The sequence below is a fragment of the Bos indicus x Bos taurus genome, chromosome 7, assembly GCF_003369695.1.
Source record: "Bos indicus x Bos taurus breed Angus x Brahman F1 hybrid chromosome 7, Bos_hybrid_MaternalHap_v2.0, whole genome shotgun sequence".
Taxonomy (NCBI): Eukaryota; Metazoa; Chordata; class Mammalia; order Artiodactyla; family Bovidae; genus Bos; species Bos indicus x Bos taurus.
The window spans coordinates 103,040,963-103,062,060 of NC_040082.1; the positions used below are offsets into that span (position 1 = coordinate 103,040,963).

Sequence of the window (21,098 nt, forward strand, 5' to 3'; positions counted from 1 at the left end):
GTATCTTTCTGTCTCTTTGTCTCTATCATTCCCTCTTCCTTTGAATTTCTCTGGTCTCCATCCCCTCACTCAGCCTGTGTCTGTCTGTCTCTGAGCCCTTCTTGCCCGTCCCCAGCACTCACCCTGCCTCTCACTCCCTTGCTCCTCTCGCTCTTTCCTTCTCTGCCTCACAGCTCACCATCACTGCCTCTTCCTTCATCCTCAGGATTCACCCTGCACCCCATCTGACCACAGGATGCTGGAGCTGAGCATGTCCCGGCTGGGGCTCGGGCTGGTGGCAGCCTCCCCATGGCTGCTGCTGCTGGTGGTCGGGGCCTCCTGGCTCCTGGCCCACATCCTGGCCTGGACCTACACCTTCTTCAACAACTGTCGCCTCCTCCAGTGTTTTCCACAGCCCCCAAAACTGAACTGGTTCTTTGCTCACCTGTACCTGGTGAGTTTCCTGGGAGATCCTGGGAGATCAGGAATGGGGCTCAGGGTTTGGGCTGGGGTCTAGGATAGCAGAGAAGCCAGGGAAGCCTGGGAGGCCCCTCTTCCCTCCCTCTATCATTCCTCTGCTCTGCTGCCGAGACCTTCCCCATATACTGTCTTTCTGGCCCTAGCCTGCTTTGGGGTCCATTTCCTGCCTGTCTTGCACACATTAGTGCACCCCTGAGGCCGGACTGCACAGAACCTGGTCCCCTGGCCTCTCCAGTCTCCATGGTGGCCTTGAGGTCCTCTCAAGAGTGCTGTCCTGGGTCTGCTCTGCATGTGGTCCTTATCCTTGTGACTTTTCACTCTGGGCTACAGCTTCCCCACAGGAATTATCTATCACTGCCCACCACACCTCCTCTTTCCAGGATCCCTCCTCTTATCTAATTCCCCTCCCTCTACCAAGATGCTCATAGCCCAACCTGGATAAAGTTGGCTAATGACCACCCATTCCAAGAAGCCTTCTTAGACCTCTCTCTCCTCCACGCCTGCCCACCTTATGCCTCAGATCTTGACTCTGGCTTGGCCTTGCTCTTGATTAATCAAACAGCTCAACTGTCGAATTGCTTAATAAGCAACTCCCAGTTTGACAATGGTTCTGGGAAGCAGACTACAGTCCTTGGCTGGCTAATATTAGAATGCAAAATAAAGGTGTGATGACCTAAGTGATGAGCATGCCATCCCTTCCCTCTGTTAGGGTCAAAGGGATGGGTAACCAGCTCCTCCCATCTAACAGCCTAGCTAAGAGAGGTGTCCATCTTTTCTTTCTTATCTTGGACAAGAGCTACCACTTGGTGGAGGATTTACTGAAATTTTACTGTTTATTATGGCAAAATTCAGAAGGCAGGGGAATTACATATCTTCATGTGAAGATTTCCTAAGATTCTGGGTCTTGAAAGCATCTCAGCGAGTCTTTCCAGATGGCCCTGGTGGTCAAGAACCCTGCCTGCCAATGCAGGTTAGATGGAAGAGAGGCGGGCTTGATCCCTGGGTTGGGAAGGTGCCCTAGTGGAGGGCACAGCAACCGACTTCAGTATTCTTGCCCAGAGAATCCCATGGACAGAGGAGCCTAACGGGCTGCAGTCCATGGGGTCGCCAAGTCGAACACGACTGAAGTGGCTTAGCACACAAGGCACAGTGAGTATTGGAGGCAGCAGGAATGTTGCAAAGTTACTGCATTTCTGCCCTCCCCTCTAAGGGCTTGGTCATGGAGTATGGTCTTGGTCATTTTTCCTTCCTGTGGTCCCTCTTGCTGTGTGACCCCGGCTGAGTCACTCTCCCTCTCTGGACCAATCTCACAAAGTGCTTTGAACCCTCAATTTGGTACTTGAGGAGAAGGGAGTGAAAGGTTATTGCTGAACTATGAAAAAACGCCTGGATTCTTGGCCTCCGGAGGAGAAGAATTCAATCCGGGGCCAGAGACGAGGCTTGATTGCTCAGAGCTTTTGTGTAAAGCTTTATTAAAGTATAAAGGAGATAGAGAAAGCTTCTGACATAGGCATCGGAAGGGGGCAGAAAGAGTACCCCCCCCCCCCCCCCGCTAGTCTTCAGCGGGATGTTATATAGTCACTAGCAGCTTGTTAATGAAAGAAAAAGTGAAGTGAAGTCGCTCAGTCGTGTCTGCCTCTTTGTGACCCCATGGATAGCCTGCACCAAGCTCCTCCGTTCATGGGATTTTCAAGGCAAGATGTACTGGAGTGGGTTGCCATTTCCTTCTCCAATGAAAGAAAGGAATGTCTTAAAACTCAGAATGGCACCAGGCCCCTCATCCATAAGACGTAGTTTGGGATAATCTCAACACCAGACAATTCATCCCCGGCCTTGAAATGATTGACCTGAATCTTGTAGAAGGGCAGATTACCATACAAATAGTTTCATTTACATAGATTGGGGGAACAATGTCTGAGTAAAAATACTTGTTTGTCAAGTCAGTTCTGAGCCATTAGGTGGAACCGACTTGAAGACAGAGTCTGGGGTAAATGCATAGCACATTAACATAGCTTAAGACAAACATTTCCATAAGAAAAAGGCATAGGTTAACTCAAGGTTTGAGAATAGTTAACTTCAGGTGGAACCAGGTGTTGTTACAGCAACACAATATTTTAAGAGAAACCTTTTAAAATTTGTATAGAGAAGGGAAAAAAAATATGTATGTGTATGTATATATATATATATATATATATATATATATATATATCTCACTAGTTTGTTTCCTCCTGCCGCTTAAGAGAGATAAAAAATGTCTGACGCTTGAGCCTATTTCCTCCATTTGGAGACCCCTGGCCTTCCTGCCTGTTACCCTCTCAGGATCAGGTCACAAAGGTGAACGTGACTTATGTTCACCTGCCAAGAGCCCCTGGGGGTATTTGTCAGGTTTGAACGAGGCATCCTTAGGGAGAGGATACTTTACCAGGAGGCAACCCACCCTTCTTTTCCTTTGGGTGCATAAGGTGTCAGCTTCTTCATTTATAGATGGCATAACTGAAAGTCATGTCCATAGGTCGCAGAGAAATAGGCAGGACGTACTCTGCATGGAGCCAGTTGGAGGAGGGGGTTTCATGGGTCAGAGCTGCTGTCATGAGTGAGGGGCAGAAGTCACATCTGTCCTTTGGGATTGGCCAGGGATGGAAGGCCCCAGGTGTGCAAGTGATTTATTACAAGGGACTGCAGGCTGCATGGACCAGCCAGAATAGGAGAGGATGTGGGACCAAAACCCAGGGACAAGCACTGAGGCCGCCCTGCTACCTGCAAACCTCTCCAGTGGGGATCTCTTTCTGTGGCCACCCCTGGGGCTGAGACCATTCCCAGAACAAGAAAAAGTTTGGCTTCTCAAGATAAAGTCACCACACCTGTGGGCAAAGAGCCTGTCTTCTCCCTGTGCTCTGGGGTATCTCCTTGGGACTTGGAGATGCTTCAGGGCCACTCCTCCACATGAGGGAAGGAGCAGGAGGAAGCAGAGACTCCTCCATCTGTGCGGGGTCTGACACACTGTCCACCGCAGTGGTTTCTTCTTGGGAGTGATGTCCTTGCATGCTTTCAGGTCCCCATGACAGAGCAGGGCTTGAGAAAATTAACCCAGCTGGCAGCTAACTACTCCCATGGATATATGATCTGGTTTGGCCCCATCACTCTCATGATCGTTTTCTGCCACCCTGACATGCTCCGGAGCATCACCAATGCCTCAGGTACCCATGCAGAGCTTGTGGTGGTGGGTGTCATGACACATTTGAGGGATTCTAGCCCCTCCTTGCCAACTCTTTATGCGGCCCCTACAGGACCCTGGTCCCCCTTCCTTTCTTCTCTCTCAGCCACTTCCTCTTTGCTTCATGCATTTATCAAGCTCCATCTCACTGACTCCTGTTTCTTCCCATGGCCGTTTGGACCCCAACCTTGTACCCTGCTGAAGTTCATCCCCAATCTCAAGATCTCATATCTGGACAGAGAGATCCTTGACCTGGTATGGTTGGTCAGGAACTGGCCAGCAAGAGATGGGCTGTGGCAATCCAGAGAAGAAACAAAATTCTCTGCTGGGGTGTGCTGGAAGGCTTCCTAGAAGAAGAGGTGCTGGAACTAGGTCTCGAACAATGAGAAGAAAATATTTCAAACCAGAGGGCAGAGTGACGCAGTGGGCATCCGTAGTATCCCAGGCCCCCTGCCAGGCCAGCCCTCAGTCTCACTCATCTGCAGACCCAGAGCAATGAAGGCTTCTGGCTGGTGCAGGATTGGGGGCTGCTCTTCCTGTGACATCCACCTCTCTGGTGGGCCCATTTCATTTATCCTATCCTGTGGCTCAGCCACTCTAGTTCAGTGCTCTCCTTCTCCAGTCCCCAGGAATCTCCCTGAGGAGACTCCACCCCACCCTGTCTCCCTTCCCTTGCTCTCTGCCCCTCCCATCCGAGACAGACCAGGGGAATGGGCAGCTTCTGATGGAGACCTGTGTTCAGACACCAGAATGCTGAGTGACTCTGGGAAGGGTCCTGGCTCTCTCTGGTTGCTGAAGTCTCTTTCAGCTGTTAGTAGTGGAAATGCCACCCTGTATGGTCTAAGCAAAGGAAGGAAATAAACTGACTGTAAACTCCAAGGAGGGCTGCCTTCAGGCCCAGCTGGATCCAGGTCTTAAACAATGTTATCAGAAATCTGTTTTCATCATTTAGTGTTCATCTGTGATGGCTTTACTCTCATCCTGGTAAAACTGAATCTCAGACACTCAAACTCCATGGGAAAGGGAGTTCATTTACAACAGTTCTAGGAAAAGTTGAGGATTCCTTTTAATTTGTCTGATTTGGGTCATAGGACCAATTCCTGCAAACCTAAGATTCTGAGCATCCAGTCTTGGCACCATAGGGTCCACTGAGCTATTGTTTTGGGGCTCGGAGCAGTTGGATAATTAATAATTCAGGCCATGGATTAAAGAGTCTTGGGCTGGTGTCTCAGGTTTACTGTCTGGGAGAATGTTGCTCAAGGGACTCCATCATTGAGAGCCTCAGTTTCCTTATCTGCAATACAGGGATGAAAGAGAAGTCAGGTGAACATGGTGTTTGGAATCCAAACAGGGAAAGAACCTCTCTATCCCTGTACCGGAGGGACCACAAAGGTTGTATATGACCAATGTGGGGAGGGAGCCCAGGAGAAAGCTCAGGACAGACGAGGAGCTGCCAGAGGTGACTCATGGGCTCAGCTGTGGATCTCTGCCCTGAAAATCCTTGCTTCTTGCAGCCTAGAAGAGTGTGAATTGGGTCCTTTCTGTTGCTCTCCAGATTCAGAGCTGGGAGGAAGGTCTCCTGTACACACAGGGCCTGGCCAGCACCTATGGGGAAGTGTGCTGCTCGTGGGGCGTGGGGGGCTGGCATGTGGTCATCTGCATCTTCCACCCCACCACTCCAGGTAGACATGCTCTTGGCCATGGCTTGCCTGCTGCCACATCCTCCGTGTTGGGTGCAGATATGGGGGCTGTGGTAGAGATGCCTCTGCCTCTTTCTTACCTGGACTCTAACCTGCCTACTTCTGGTCATGTCTACTCACACCTAGGGCATATCTGTGTGCTGTCTGCTGTAGGCTATGTCTGGTCAGCTTTATGTTTCTACCTGGTTTTTGACTACAGCTGGTACCTGTTTCACCTGGAGACACCTGGTATATGATTAAACCTGGGCTCAAATAGACATGGTCTGGAGTTGCTTCAGCTGTGGCCAAGGACATCTGAAGCATTTTGGGGTCTGTCTTTTTCTTGCCTGAGATGCTGTTAGTGATTATCTGGTTCTCCTGCTTGTCACATCTGGGTCATGTTTCAGGTTTGTTTGAGGTCTGAGACTCAGGGTCACTTTCAGACATGCTAGTGACCTTATGTGATCTTGTTTGATGCCTGTCTTAGGGTATGTCTGAGTCCTGTCTGGGGCCCAGCCGGGGACACACCTGGTTCAGGTCTGTGACATCAGTGTATGTAAGCCCTGTGTGGGACTCGTGTGGGGCAAATTCAGGTCAAGTTAGATTGTCTTCAGGTCCATGCCAGAGCATGTTGTGTCATGCATGTTGGGGCCATGTCAGGACATGTTAACACATGAGGCCATGTCACATATCTCAGGAGAGGTCAGAGTGCAGGGGCAGACGTGGTGTTCTAGGTGCCCATAAAGATGTTTCGTAGAGTGCTGGGCTATGCCTGTGTCTTCATAACATGTTGGACCATGTAGGAGCCATGTCAGGGAATGTTGGGGCATGTTGTATCTTGTTGGAGTGTTTCTGAGCACCTGAGTTGTGTCTATGGGCTCTGCCTTTGCTCTCTGGGGGAGAACCAGACCCCCACTCCTGTCACCTCTCCACCTGGCTTCTGGCTTCCAGTTCTCTTGGCCCCATTCCTGCTATGTAGGGCTCAGAGCGGGAATGCAGATTCCTGGCTGGGATACTCTATTCCACACAAAATTTCCTCCTTTCCCCATCTCCCTGGCCCGATGGTCCTTCTTCATGTCAGCTGCTGTCGCACCCAAGGACATGGATTTTTACAACTTTCTGAAGCCCTGGCTGGGTGAGTAACTGTGTGTGAAGGGGATTGGGGACAACCCTGGGGGCCCAGGGGAAAGTTCTGCCCTTTGCCCACTCCCCGTGGCTATCTCTGCTAGGGGATGGGCTCCTGCTGAGTGCTGGTGACAAGTGGAGCAGGCACCGTTGCATGCTGACACCCACCTTCCACTTCAACATCCTGAAGCCCTATATGAAGATTTTCACCAAGAGCACAGACATCATGCACATGAGTCTCTTGAACCCAGGGTCCCATCTGGAGTCTTGGGGATAACAGGGACTCAGAGACACCTTGTCTGGAACCTGGCTCTTGTGGGTGGCTTTAAGGCCATGGGCTCTTCCTTTCTGAACCGTGGTTTCTACAGTTGAAAAATAAGGATTATGTGATCCCTGCTTTGTAGGGTGGCCAAGATGACCTAATGGAATCATGTCTCTGGCACATAAGAGATGCTCAGAAGGTGTTAGTTTCTACATTTTCCTCAAAGAGGCCTTGGAAGCTTGAGACATGTTTGGTAAAAATGATGGATATTTTGTAGTAGTTATTCTAGAGTAACAAGTCACTTAAAAACAGTAAGTGCTTGGTATTGAGAAGTCTGTGAGTCAGTTGGCTGGTTCTTCTGGATGTAGATTGGGCCACTGGTGTATCTGTGATCAGCTAGGAAGTTTTGCTGATCTAGGGTCATTCTTCTCACATATTTTGGGCTTGGCTGGTTGCAGGCTGATCTCAGATGGCCTTACTCCGGGCAAAGGACTTCCTTTCATGTGATTCTCTCCCTTTAGAATGCACCTCAGGTTTGTTCACATGGCAGAAGCAGGGTTCCAACAGCCTGACAGGAAGGTGCAATGCTGCTTGGGAGCTTGGTTTAGGACGATCTACTCATCATTTTCACCAGAGTTTATTGGGAAAAGCAGGACTTACCCTGGTGGTTCAGTGGTAAAGAATTTGCCAGCAATGTAGGAGACATGGGTTTGATCCCTGGGTTGGGAACATCCCCTGGAGGAGGGCATGGAAACCCATTCCGGTATTCTTGCTGGGAGAATCTCATGGACAGAGGAGCTTAGAGGGCTGTGTTCCATGAGTTCTCTAAGAGCTGGACAGGACCGATCAACTAAGTATAGCACACTTTGGTGAAAGTAGATTGAAGGCCAGCTCAGAATCAAAGTAGGCTCCACCTACTAATAGAAGTTACTGAAAAAGCACATTGCAAAGGGTTTGGATATATATACATGGGGAAGGTCAGGAATTTGTGACGTGGTTGTGTCTTTTCCATACTTGCAAGCTGACAAGGGAGCTTGTTATTGTTTTGTGGATTCTGTCAGAAGACATGAGAGTCTTGGGTCACTGACAAAGGATAGTTTTTTACTCTTGGCATAGCAAATGGCACCTTCTTCTTGCTGGTTTGCATTCTTCCTTCAAGTCAACAAATCCCATGTGGATGACAAATTTGGACTTTGGTACCTACTCAAGTAGTATGTTTTATTATAGGGTGGAAGAATTCTAGATTTAGGGTGTCTGTGGCTTTTAGAACTAGAAGCAAGCCTGATATTTTAGGTTGTTTGCTGCAAACACAACTCTGAGAAATAGTCCAGATAAAGAACATCATGGACTGACAATTTTTTGGCATACCCAGCAAGATTATGCAAGAGTATTCAGGGCCCATGGAGAACTACATCTCTACACATAGGAACAGTTTATTCATCAGTTTCCATCAGTGAAGGTGATGAAAGCTAAAATTTGCTTAGCACTTAACTTTATGCAGTAAGTTGACCAAGGGTACAGAGAGAGCCAGAGGGTGAGCCAAGATTTAAAACCAGGTCACCTGATTCCCAGTCATGAGAACTTCATGTCCTAGCAGTACAGTAACAGCTTCCACTCCCACTCAAGCCTCATACTCTCTGGAGATTGTTTCCTGGGGCCAAGAGGCAGGATCTGGGGGAGCCCACCCAGGTGGTTTGGAATGGGCCCTAACTCTGTCTCCTTCTCTGTCCAGACCAATTGGGAGTGCCTGGTCACCCAAGGCCACACCCGTCTGGACATGTTTGAACATGTCAGCCTCCTGACCCTGGACAGTCTGCAGAAATGTGTCTTCAGTTTTGACAGCAATTGCCAGGAGTGAGTCTTGGCCAAGAGCCTGGGAATATGAGTCATAGACCCAGGGTAGTAGACGGAGGAGGGAGGACTGGCCAGAGCAATCAGGAGGGCCTTCCTGAAGGAGGTGGCCCAGGGCAGGACAACCCGGGACAGGAACAGGGAAAGAGAAGGAGCTATCCTTTCAGGTAGGTAGACCTGTTTGATAAAGAACAGAAGGCTAGAATGAGAAAAGTATGTGCAATAGTGAGGAGAGACATTGGAAATAAGGTTGAAGGAGTGGGCAGATAATACCTTAAGGACATTCTGAAGCCAGGCAAAGCGAATCTGACTAAAAGAATCCAACTGTCATATAGACATTGGATGTAAAAAGACTAGAGAAGGGACTGGGCCACTGACCAGCTGGGAGAGGATAAGGTATGAACTGGGTGGACGGTTCTGGAAAGGAGACGGGGGTGGTGAGAGAGACAGGAGAGAAACATGATATCTAAGCTGTGCTCCAGGTGCCTGGGGCATGGAGTCAGCTTATGGAGATGGGATGTGGGTTGAGAAGAGTCTGAAGAGTCACATCTTCTGGCTCATCCCCACGCTGTATCTGTGAACCATTTGTTCTTGGAGCCTCAATTCCTGAAGGGAGGTAGCCGCTGGCTTCTGGGCTTCAGGTGTTTTAAGTTGTTGCCTCCCTTCATGCTCTCATCCTGTAGGAAGCCCAGTGAATATATCACCACCATCTTTGAGCTCTGTGAGCTTGCGGCAAAGCGGAACAAGCAGATCTGCCTGCACACCGACTTCCTGTACTTCCTCACCCTGGATGGGTGGCACTTCCGCAGGGCCTGCCGCCTGGTGCACAACTTTACAGATTCCATCATCCAGGAGCAGCGCTGCACTCTCCCCAGTGAGAATATTGATGACTTCTTTAAGGCCAAGGTGAAGACCAAGACTTTGGACTTCATTGATGTGCTTCTGCTGAGCAAGGTAGGTTCCTCTGGGATCTGAGTTCAAGAGGTAGAATGGACTTTGATCTCATCAGAGAATTTGAATGGGATGTAGAGGGTCCTGGGGAGCTATGGAAGGTGCTTGTGGAAGGGAGGGATGGGTCAGGGATAAGTTTTAGAGATGGCCATGTGGAATATTGCCTGTGGGGGACTACTAAGTCTGAAACTGTGAAGGGCCTGAGATTTCACTCAAATGGGAAACTAATAAGTCAGTCTACCACAGAGATAGACTGTGTACATATGTATGTGTATGTACAGTATACACACAGAATCCTGGATCAGAGCAGCCCATTTGTTATTCATGGCAAAAACAGTAACCAGAGTAGAACTGTAGCTCTGCTACCCCATTCCTAAATTCCTTTGATGGCTCAAGTATGCTATTACCTGTACATGCCATCATACTTGCATCACATACCTCCAGATTTTTAAATTTGGAACTTATACAAGTCAGCTGATACATTTTCCCCTTTCTCCCTATGGAGAGAGGGAGAGAGAGAGACACAGGGAGAGAGATTATTCTGGAGCTTAAACAAATTCTTTTTGTTAAGAAGGCAAAGTCTAAAGTTTTTATATTTTTAAAACCCAGGTTCTAACCCAGGTTGCCAGGAACTTTTTATTTCCTTTCAGAAATCCCTCATTATTTTGAAATATAAAAATATTTATGGGTGACTGATTATTTTTTCACCATGGACAACATAGGAGACAAAGAGGTCAAGGAGGAAGTCTCTGGGGTGGGGCCTCTGGTGACAGAGTGCACAGGCGGTTTAAAATTTCAGGGTTGGCTTGGGTCTCTGGATGGATAACGGGGCTTCAGAGATTGTCTCAGTTTAGCCTCAGAAACCCTCTGAGCTAGAGCAATTCTAGGGATCTTGCTTTCTCTCCAGGATGAAGATGGGAAGGGATTGTCAGACGAAGAATCCGGGCTGAAGCTGACACCTTTATGTTTGAGGGTGAGGCCCCAGTGTGAGAAAACGCAGGGATAGGGTGTCTCTAAGCCCAGGAACTAGCCCAGTGGACCCTGGACCACCCCATCCCTCTCCATCCTCCTCATGGGCTTTACTATGGGGGTGTTGTCCACCCTGTGGTACTGAAGTAGTCCAGAGACACAAGTCTTTCTGGATGCCCCCAGGCCATGATACTACAGCCAGTGGCCTCTCCTGGATTCTGTACAACCTTGCAAAGCACCCAGAATACCAGGAGCGCTGCGGGCAGGAGGTGAAAGAGCTCCTGAGGGACTGTGAGTCTAAAGAGATTGAATGGTGAGTGCAAGTCTTCATGGCCTTTTTCTGAGCCTTTTTCATTGCCTCTGCTCCCTGGCTGGGGAAGAGAGAAATTTTTTTTTGCATTCTGTCACTTAGTGGAAATAGGAACAGAGCCCAGAGGCAGGATCTCATACCCAGCATGTGTGTGTATGTGTGTGTGTGTGTGTGTGTGTGCACGCGCGCGTGTGCGCTAAGTTACCTCAGTTGTGTCCGACTCTGTGCGACCATATGGACTATAGCCCCACCAGGCTCCTCTGTCCATAGGCTTCTCCAGGCAAGAATACTGGAGTGGATTGCCATGCCCTCCTTCAGGGGATCTTCCCAACCCAGGGAATGAATCTGCGTCTCTTATGTCTCCTGCACTGGCAGGCAGGTTCTTTACCACTAGTGCCACCTGGGAAGCCCCCTCAGCATGGATAGGAGGACAAAATTTGCTGGCTTTTGGCAGAGAAACCTGGATTTCTGAGATAATTAACAACAATATGTGAGGACAGATGATGCCACTTAGCACATATTCAGTAAGTGAACTTCGCCTCCACTCCCTGACTGTTTTCTCTGAAATTACATGTTTTCAAACATCTTCACATCCTCAGTATTTGCTGATCTCCTGCCCCTTAATTCCTCATATTGTTGAGTCTAGGGTCCACTAGGATCACCTGCGTGTTAAAGTCACCCAACTCCTTTCTTGGAACATCTGCAGCTTCATCCATCTAATCCCTACTTAGGAAACACTGCCGTACTGCCTCTCTGTCCCCAGTTCTATGCCATCTCCAATTCTTCCCAGCCCAATTCCATATGCTGGAGACTCAGGAAGGACCAGATCCAGTCTTTGCTTTTTAGGAGCTCCTAACCTGCTGTAGAAATAGTCCCAGGTCAGGACACTCCCAGTGTACATGGGCAGGGCTGGGATTTGGAACAAGAAGGGCCAAGTTGAGGGTGGAAAGAAGTGCCTCAGCAGAGACTCTGAGATATAGGCAGTAGATTTTTGGGTGCATTTGAGGTACATTTAGGTCAAGAAGACAGCTGGGAGAAAATGAAGAACTTGGGGGAAGGGATGAGAAAGAGGGAAAGTGAGAGAGAGAAAGGAAGGAGGGAGGGAGGAATTTGACTTGAATATATAACTGACCTGTGGAAAGCAGATTACCTCATAATATTAATACACAGTATCCCAGAGTGTGAAGTGGATATCTATTTTTGGATATTCAAGGAATCTTTAGGCTTTTAATTGAGCCTAAAATTTTAGCAAAGAGATTGTATTCACATGTTGTTAACTTAACCTTAAATACTCTTGTTGCTATGGTAAACTATATATTCTATCTGGATTGAGAAATATTAGAAGTTTAATTGGAAAATATGCATTCACATTTCTTGGTAAGTTTAATTCAGGTATTTTATATCATCACCATCATTTTTTCTTTTATTATTTTTCTAATTGTTATTTCTAATAGAAAAACTGATAATTTATGAATATAAATTTCTTGCCCAGTGAACATAGGAAATGCTAAATATTGAGTCTCATATCCATAAGAAAAAAAAAGATTGTTTCCTAAAATCTCTGGAACAACTGGGAAGCTACATGTAAAAAAGCTAATTCATCCTGCTTCTCATGTCTTATAAGACAGTAACATCCACATGAATCAAAGATTTAAAAAATGATGGTGTCTTAAAGGATCTAGAAGAAACCATGGGAGGTTATAGCTCCAGAGTAGGGAAGACTCTATTTTTGAGACAAATCCTAAGAGACATACAAGAAAAGATTGATATACTATTTCATGAAATAGATAAAGAGCAGTGTGTATGGTTTTCAGTATGCTAGTACATAATTTTTTAATGCAAAAAATACCTCTGGAAGCATACATAATCACTAGACAAACTATAAGAAAGGGAGAGGAGTGCTATTGGTCCATAGATTTGGTGTTTTGTAGTTTTCCAATTTTGAGCTAGTTAACTGTATTTCAGTTCAGTTCAGTTCAGTCACTCAGTCATATCCGACTCTTTGTGACCCCATGGACTGCAGCACGCCAGGTTTCCCTGTCCATCACCAACACCTGGAGTTTACTGAAACTCATGAACATCGAGTCAGTGATGCCATCCAAACATCTCATCCTCTGTCATCCCCTTCTCCTCCTGCCTTCAATCTTTCCCAGCATCAGGGTCTTTTCCAATGAGTCAGTTCTTCGCATCAGGTGGCCAAAGTATTGGAGTTTCAGCTTTAGCATCAGTCCTTCCAATGAATATTCAGGACTGATTTCCTTTAGGATGGACTGGTTGGATCTCCCTGCAGTCCAAGGGACTCTCAAGAGTCTTCTCCAACACCACAGTTCAAAAGCATCAATTCTTCGGTGCTCAGCTTCCTTTACGGTCCAACTCTCACATCCATACATGACTCTGGAAAAAACATAGCTTTGACTAGACAGACATTTGTTGGCAAAGTAATGTCTCTGCTTTTTAATATGCTGTCTAGATTGGTCATAGTTTTTCTTTTTTTTTTTAATTTTATTTTATTTTTAAACTTTACATAATTGTATTAGTTTTGCCAAATATCAAAATGAATCCGCCACAGGTATACATGTGTTCCCCATCCTGAACCCTCCTTCCTCCTCCCTCCCCATACCATCCCTTTGGGTCGTCCCAGTGCACTAGCCCTAAGCATCCAGTATAGTGCATCGAACCTGGACTGGCATCTCGTCACATGTAAAATATCATGTAAGAAATGAGTTGGTCATAGTTTTTCTTCCAAGGAGTAAGTGTCTTTTAATTTCATGGCTGCAGTCACCATCTGCAGTGATTTTGGAGCCCAAGAAAATAAAGTCTGTCACTGGTTACCCCATCTATTTGCCATGAAGTAGTAGGACTGGATACTTAGTTTTCTGAATATTGAGTTTTAAGCCAGCATTTTCACTTTCCTCTTTCACTTTCATCAAGAGGCTCTTTAGTTCTTTGCCTTGGCTTCCCTGGTGGCTCAGAGGGTAACTGTATTTAATTATTTTTAATTGGAGAATAATTGCTTTACAATGTTGTGTTGGTTTCTGCCATACAACAACATGAACTGGTCATAACTACAGACACACACACACACACACACACCCTCCCTCTTGAGCCTGCCTCCTATCAGATCCTTATCCCACCACTCTAGGTCATCACAGAGTGCTAGGCTGGGCTCCTCATGTTATATAGCAGCTTCCTCTAGCTATCTATTTTACACACAGTAGTGTATATTTCGGAGAAGGCAATGGCACCCCACGCCAGTACTCTTGCCTGGCAAATCCCATGGACGGAGGAGCCTGGAAGGCTGCAGTCCATGGGGTCGCTGAGGGTCGGACATGACTGAGTGACTTCACTTTCACTTTTCACTTTCATGCATTGGAGAAGGAAATGGCAGCCCACTCCAGTGTTCTTGCCTGGAGAATCCCAGGGACGGGGGAGCCTGGTGGGCTGCCGGCTATGGGGTCACACAGAGTCGGACACGACTGAAGCCACTTAGCAGCAGCAGTGTATATTTGTCAATGCTACTTTCTAGAGTCTGTTGGATCTTATCTTCAATGCTTATAAAAACTTTTCCAGTGAATTCTCTTTCACTGTCTGCCAAAATGATGCATTTACTCCCACATTTCAAATGGCATTACCCTCCTTTTTTTCTCCTGTTTAATTGCATTAGCTAGTATCTCTAGTCCTGTAATAAATAAGATAAACATTGAATCTGTTTCTTGCTTTACCTTTTGATTTTGCAATCTTGCCATAAAGAATGTTCCACATTCATACAAATTTGTAAATATTTCTATGGTTCACTTTTTGTTGATTTATTCAGAAAAGCTTCTAAAAATATCTGACTAAATTTTGTCTAGTACTTCTGTGATATTGCTTTTCTTTCTCTCTTTTTAAAAACCATTTTATTGAGGTATGATGATCAAAGGAAAAGCTGTATATATTTATGTATATGACTTCATGAGTTTGGAGATATTTGATCCATCTGTGATTTTGTTCTAGGCAGAGAGAATCTTATAGGGCACTAGGAGGGCTGGTGTGGTGTCTCTCTTTTTTCACCCTAGATAATTGGCATGGGGTTTACTTAGGGATGACCTGGCCCATTTGCCCTTCCTGACCATGTGCATCAAGGAGAGTCCGCGGTTGCACCCTCCAGTCACGTTCATCTTTCGCTACTGTACCCAGGACATTGTGCTCCCAGACGGCCGGGTCATCCCCAAAGGTGACCATAATGATTAGGGGAGGAGGTTCCTGGTAGGAAGAGGGGCCCATCAGGTAGGTTGGACCTAGTTCTGACTGGTCCCTCCTCTTCCACAGGTGTTGTCTGCCTCATTGATATTTTCGGGACCCACCACAACCCATCTGTGTGGCCAGACCCTGAGGTGATGCCTCCTCCATGCCATACTTCCATCATCCCTGTCCATTCCCTTTGGGGGACCTGAGGGTGACTACAGAATTCTGACTGACAAATCAGACATCACCTCCTTCCCACACATCTGCCTCTCCAAGGATGGACGTCCTGGGAGATACCATCCAGTAACCCTGTCTTGTCTTGCCCCCAGGTCTATGACCCCTTCCGCTTCGACCCAGAAAACATCAAAGGGAGGTCACCTCTGGCTTTTATTCCCTTCTCAGCAGGTTCAAGGTGAGGGCATTGGGCATTTGAGGTGAGGATGGAGTAGTGGGGGCGGGGGTCTGGGGCTGAGATTCCAGGCGTGACTGTGGGGGCAGGGAAGGGGCAAAACTGAAGATGGTCAGAGTTCTGGCACTCCTTCTCTCCCATCCCCCTGGGAATGGTAGTGGGCGCAAAGCAGAGTCTGCAGTATGCTGAGAGCGGGGTTCCTTTGCCTGCTGGTCTGCATTCTAGACTGTGGTCTGGGCTAGGCTCAGGGGATATGCAAGTCCACGAAGGGGGGTCCCAGGCATGGTTAGCTTTCTCTATCTCTGCCAGTCAGATTTCAGGCCCTTTGGGGCCGAGATGAGGGTTCCCCTGACTCTGAGTGTAGTCAGAGCCCTGACTCCTTCCACAGGAACTGCATTGGACAGACGTTTGCCATGACTGAGATGAACGTGGTCCTCGCTCTCACCCTGCTGCGCTTCCGTTTTCGGCCAGACAAGGAGGAGCCACGCAGGAAGCCGGAGCTGATTCTGCGCGCGGAGGGTGGACTTTGGCTCCAGGTGGAGCTGCTGAGCGCAGGCCCTCAGTGACTGAATGATCCACTACCACCCTGCCTGGGACTTTCTATCGTCAAAAGGGTCCAGAGCTCCCCTTGCTGGCTCTCGGTGAGACTCAGGCAAACGTGACGACAGCATTTTATTCCTGGGAATCTGCCACGGCCTCACCCAAGTTCCGTTCACGTTAGCTTGAGTCTCACCGAGAACCAACAGGGGGCGCTCTGGGCGCTTTTGAAGATACAGAGGGTGGGCGTGGTTGATTGGAGGCGGGACCAGTTGCCATGTGCCCCATATTTTCTCTTTAGCTGGCTGCCAGACTCGCATGGTGGTAGAGAATCTACCTGCCAATGCTGGAGATGCAACAGATGGATCCCTGGGTTGGATCCCTGGGTCGGGAGTGTCCCCTGGAGAAGGAAATGGCAACCCACTCCAGTATTCTGCACTGTAAAATTCCATGGGCAGAGGAGCCTGGAGGGTTACAGTTCATGGGGTCACCCTGAGGACGCATGGCTGACTACAGGACCCTATACTGATGGCTGATTCTCCCAGAACCCAAACATGGGCAATAGGAAGCCACATGAGGTGTTTGAGCAGAAGAGGGACCAGGGTTAAGGGTGGACTTAAGAGGTGGTGAGTGCTCTTCAATATATGTTGGAGTCTGGGAGGAGTCCAATATATATGAGTACATCAAATCTGTGGTTACTCCAGATCTCCAATGAACACGGAAGAAATAAAACAAAGACACGCATGCTGAAACTCTAGGCTCCCCAGGTACTCTCTCTAAATAACTGGGAAGTGGTTTTCAGACTCCCTGTCAGCATCCCCACTCATGTACCACCCCCTCCTCCTGCCCCCCATCTTCCATGTTCAGAGCCTTCAGCATCATGCATCAGAGTGGTGCATTTGTAACAAATGACTAACTTACATTGACATAACATTGTCAAACTTCCCAAAGTCCATAGTTTGCATTAGAGTTCACTTTTGGTGTTGTCCATTCTATGGATTTTGGCACAGATAATGGCATGTATCCATTATTATAGTACCACACAGAATATTTCACTGCCTTCCAACCCTCCCAGTGGTCGGGCGATTTCATCTATACCTCTCCCCAACTCCTGGTAACCAGCAATCTTTTTACCGTCTCCATAGTTTTGCCTTTTCCAGAATGTCAAATAGTTGAAATCACATGATATGTAACCTTTTCAAGCTAGCTTATAGCATTTAGTAATATGCATTTAAGTTTCCTCTATGTGTTTTCATGGCTTGATAGCTCATTTCTTTTTAGTGCTGAATAATATTCCATTGTCTGGATGTACCAGAGGTTGTCTATCTATTCATCTACTCCAATTTCTTTTTAATCACGTTCATATATTACTAAACACAAATAAATATTTTAATGAAACAATATAAAATACAAAAAAATGAGAAAAAGGAAACCAAATAAAAACAAACCCTAAGAACACCCAGAAAGTTAGTAAATCTAAATTATTTCCTCATGAAACAAAAACTTATGTGTAACTAACAGAGTATAATAGTAGAATGTCTAACATTTCCACCATTCTTTGGGACAGAGAGAAGAGGGATGTTGATTCATCCAATAAAAGCCTGGTCAATAGGAAAAATAGCCCTTCTTTCAATGATCATCTTTATTTGGAAGTCTGATAGCTGTCTCAGACTTGTTATGTCCAAACTAGATTCTTAATTTTTCACCCCCAGACCTCTGGGGAATCCTTTAATGATTCCAAAAGTGGTTTTGTTGACTCTGTTTCCAAACATGTGCATTTTAAAGATTTTTTTGTGTGTGATTTAATTTTAGTGCAATTCAGTGAACACATAGACAATAGATGGCTTTGGGATTCATTAAGTGGTTTGGGGCCAAATACATGGTTAATTTCTTGTAAATATTCCATGTGTGCTGGAGAGTGAGTTGCTTTTCTCTTGGATATACATTTCTCTCTCTACATAGTAGGTCAAACTTTTAAGTTGTGTTTAGATAATATATTCTTTAGTCTAAGTCTTGTCTTCTTGGTTTGTCAAATTTTAAGAGGATTGGGATAAAAGCTCCAAGTACTGGTATTGATGTAGTTATGGATTTTCATTTACTGATTTATCTATATTGGGTTTGCATCTATTCACAATCTGTTTGGACCCTTTAAAAATGTAGAACATTATTTGTAACATAAGATGATTTTCCTTTAATTTTTATCAGATGTAAATATTGAGGTTGCTACCCTGAGGTTACCTCTATCTACTTCCAGAACGTTTTCATCACTCCGGAGGGAAATCCTGTACCTAATAAGCAGTCACTCCCCTGTTCCCTCCTCTTTTCTAAAACTTTCTGTATTCTTATACTTTAAATGAGTGTTTTGTATACACCATCCTGTGAGACATTTCTTTCTTATTTAATCAAATCCATGAACTCTTTCTTTTAATTAGTGACTTTAACCCAATTGCATTCTCTCACGTATGAGGAGTTACTTTTACACGAGGAGTTTAATTGCTGTCTACTTTTCATTTGCAAATATTTTCCCCCATTCAGTAGGTTGTCTTTTTATTTTGCTGGTAGATTTCTTTTGCTGTGCAAAGTTTTAAGTTCAATATTTTTTACCTACTGTGATTAAAATTTTAAATTTCTCCCATTGACGTATTTTTTTTGGTAGATCACAGGGGAGCTGGGTTCCATTGGACAGCCTTGGGGGGCACTTCATGTGATCCATCAGCTGATGCGAGAGCAGGAACTGACAGGCATGACATTTTCTCTAAACAAGCAACCAGGTGTGAACAGGATCAGAACGCTGGGATATTCTGGAGGCAGGTTAGCAGGGTGGTGAGAACTCAGACTCTGAGGTCAGGCAGAGCTGGTTCAGATCCTGGCTCTGTTCCTTACGAGATGAATATCCTTCACTGAGACTCAGCTCCATCATTTGTGTAAAGGGAGTTTTAATTGCATTTATTTCGAAGCAGTTAATGAGATGACCCAAGGACATGTTGAGCTCAGGGACTGGTACATAGTAAATTATTAGTGAATAGCAATGACATTCTTATTCATATTGTCATGGTCACCTCCAGGAGGAGGGGCATCAGGTGTATGGAAGATGGGTTTTGGGCTTGGGAAAGTGGCTGAAAGGGGTGATGAAAGAGGATGAGAGGAGGAAAGGAGAACTTCCAAAAACAGAGGAAGCAAGTATTATTACAAGAGCCACCCACAGAGCTGAATCCAGTCCAGGCACTGGCTGCAGTGCCTTCCCCCTTCCTCTGAGGCTGGCCTGACACCCTCCTCCCTTTCACCCCATGTCAGCCACTGTCAGTGCAGCTGAGTTCATTGGAGGAGCTCCTGGCATCCTGAACAGGGGACTGTAGGGCCAGATGATAAGGTTTAAAAGAGTTGGTCCTAGGGGAAGGAGGGGTAGGGGCTGGACAAATTTCCCAGTCTTTGGGGATTATATATATATAGGCTGGAAGGAAGGGGCAGACCATGGACCTGAGTGGAGGTCCTAGGTTCAGAGCATCCTGGAGTTGGGCTGGGGGCTGAGGATCATGCATTTGGTCCCTGTTTCCTCATCTCCCTTCACTTTCTAGTCTCCAAGATGCTGACATAATACAGAATGAGCTGAACAACAAAAGTGAACAAAAGGAGTCAGTGGTCACATTCTCAGGGCTCTGAGGTCACCCCTGTGGGGCTCTGAAAGTACTTCCCTTGGGTCTCCTGGTGACCCAGGGTCTGGCCTATGTGAGCACAACTTAGGCTTCATTATGACCCAGGTATTCTGGGAAGTGGAGACTTGGTGTGATTCCAAAAGAGTCATCTGTGTGGGTAAGCAGTAACAGGAGCCCTCAAGGACCAGCAAAGGTATTGAGCTGGACTCCTGAGTGGATTCTGGAGGAAGAGTTCAACTCTTTCTGGGGTTGGGAGCTGGGCAGTCCATGAAGTCCAGCCTCCCTGCATCCCTGACAGTGTTTGCCCCCATACAAGGAGACCTCCTTCTCCCCCGCATGACTGATTCCTTTCCAGAACAGTATCAGAAGATACTTCTGTTGCTCTTTATTCTTGGTGAGATGGGTAGGCCATTGGGGATGGGTGATCAGAAGGAAACAGGCCCAGAGTCTATAGTCTACAGCCATGGGTCTAGTGTAGAGAAGTAGTCAGGATGGATGGGTTGCTTCCTGGCCAGTAGGATTTTAGAAGGAAACTGTTTTCCTCCTCTCATCCTGAAGGATTTTTAGGGTGGGGGGAAGAACCAAGAAGTGGTCCAAAGATCTGGAGCATATCACTTTGCTGCCCCCAATCTTGCTGTGTATACCAGATGCAGGATAAACTGAAGCAACTGGACGTCAAATGGGAGTGCTGATAGGGATGATAGCATTTCTCCCCAACATATCAACCTTTCCTGGTTCTTGACCAGGTTTTCTTCATGAATCTGTTAGTCTTAGAAGAACTGACAGATGCTGAAGGCAAATGGGACATTGTCTGAGGAGAAACATTTCAACAAATAGAGTATGTGTGGGCAGGCAACAGTAAGGAGTCAGGGGACAGGGCTGGATAATGGTGAATAAAGGTTGAATTTTTTCTCAGCATACTTAATCATACCAGTTCTTGTAGCATTAGTTCATGATGGTCATTTTCACTAACACCTTTGTTATAGATACAAAATTTGAGGCACATTGCATCGCATTATGCTACCTTCTGATAATGTCCATCTCTGGAATGGATAGATGGAAAGCTAGTATACTCCCTGTTGCAAAATGTCAAGGATGCAGGAGGTGGGTTATATTCACATCATTTGCTTGGTTGAAGGCTCAAATCAGTGGCCAGTACAGCCACCAGTTCCAGCACAGCCGAGCTGTCTCCCATCCTCAAGGATCCTCCTGAGAGTCCTGTCCCAAGGACTTGCTTGAGTATGGTGTCTTCTGATATAACTTTTCTATAAGCAAAGACTTCTGGGTCAAAGCTGAGGATCACTGTGCTGGTCACTATCTGTCCATTATCAAGGACACCTATGGCAATGTCATATCCTTGGCCCCTGCATAATCTAGTGCAAATCTTTTATTCATAATACACACTCACTGTATTGACATGAAGAGTTGGTCACAATTCATTCATGTTCTGTTTCA

General features: G+C 46.5%; 1 pseudogene; it reads left to right on the top strand.

Annotated features, from left to right (window-relative positions):
• Positions 1-235: 235 nt before the first annotated feature.
• On the top strand, positions 236-16,376 carry LOC113896668 (annotated as a pseudogene).
• The last annotated feature ends 4,722 nt before the right edge of the window (positions 16,377-21,098 follow it).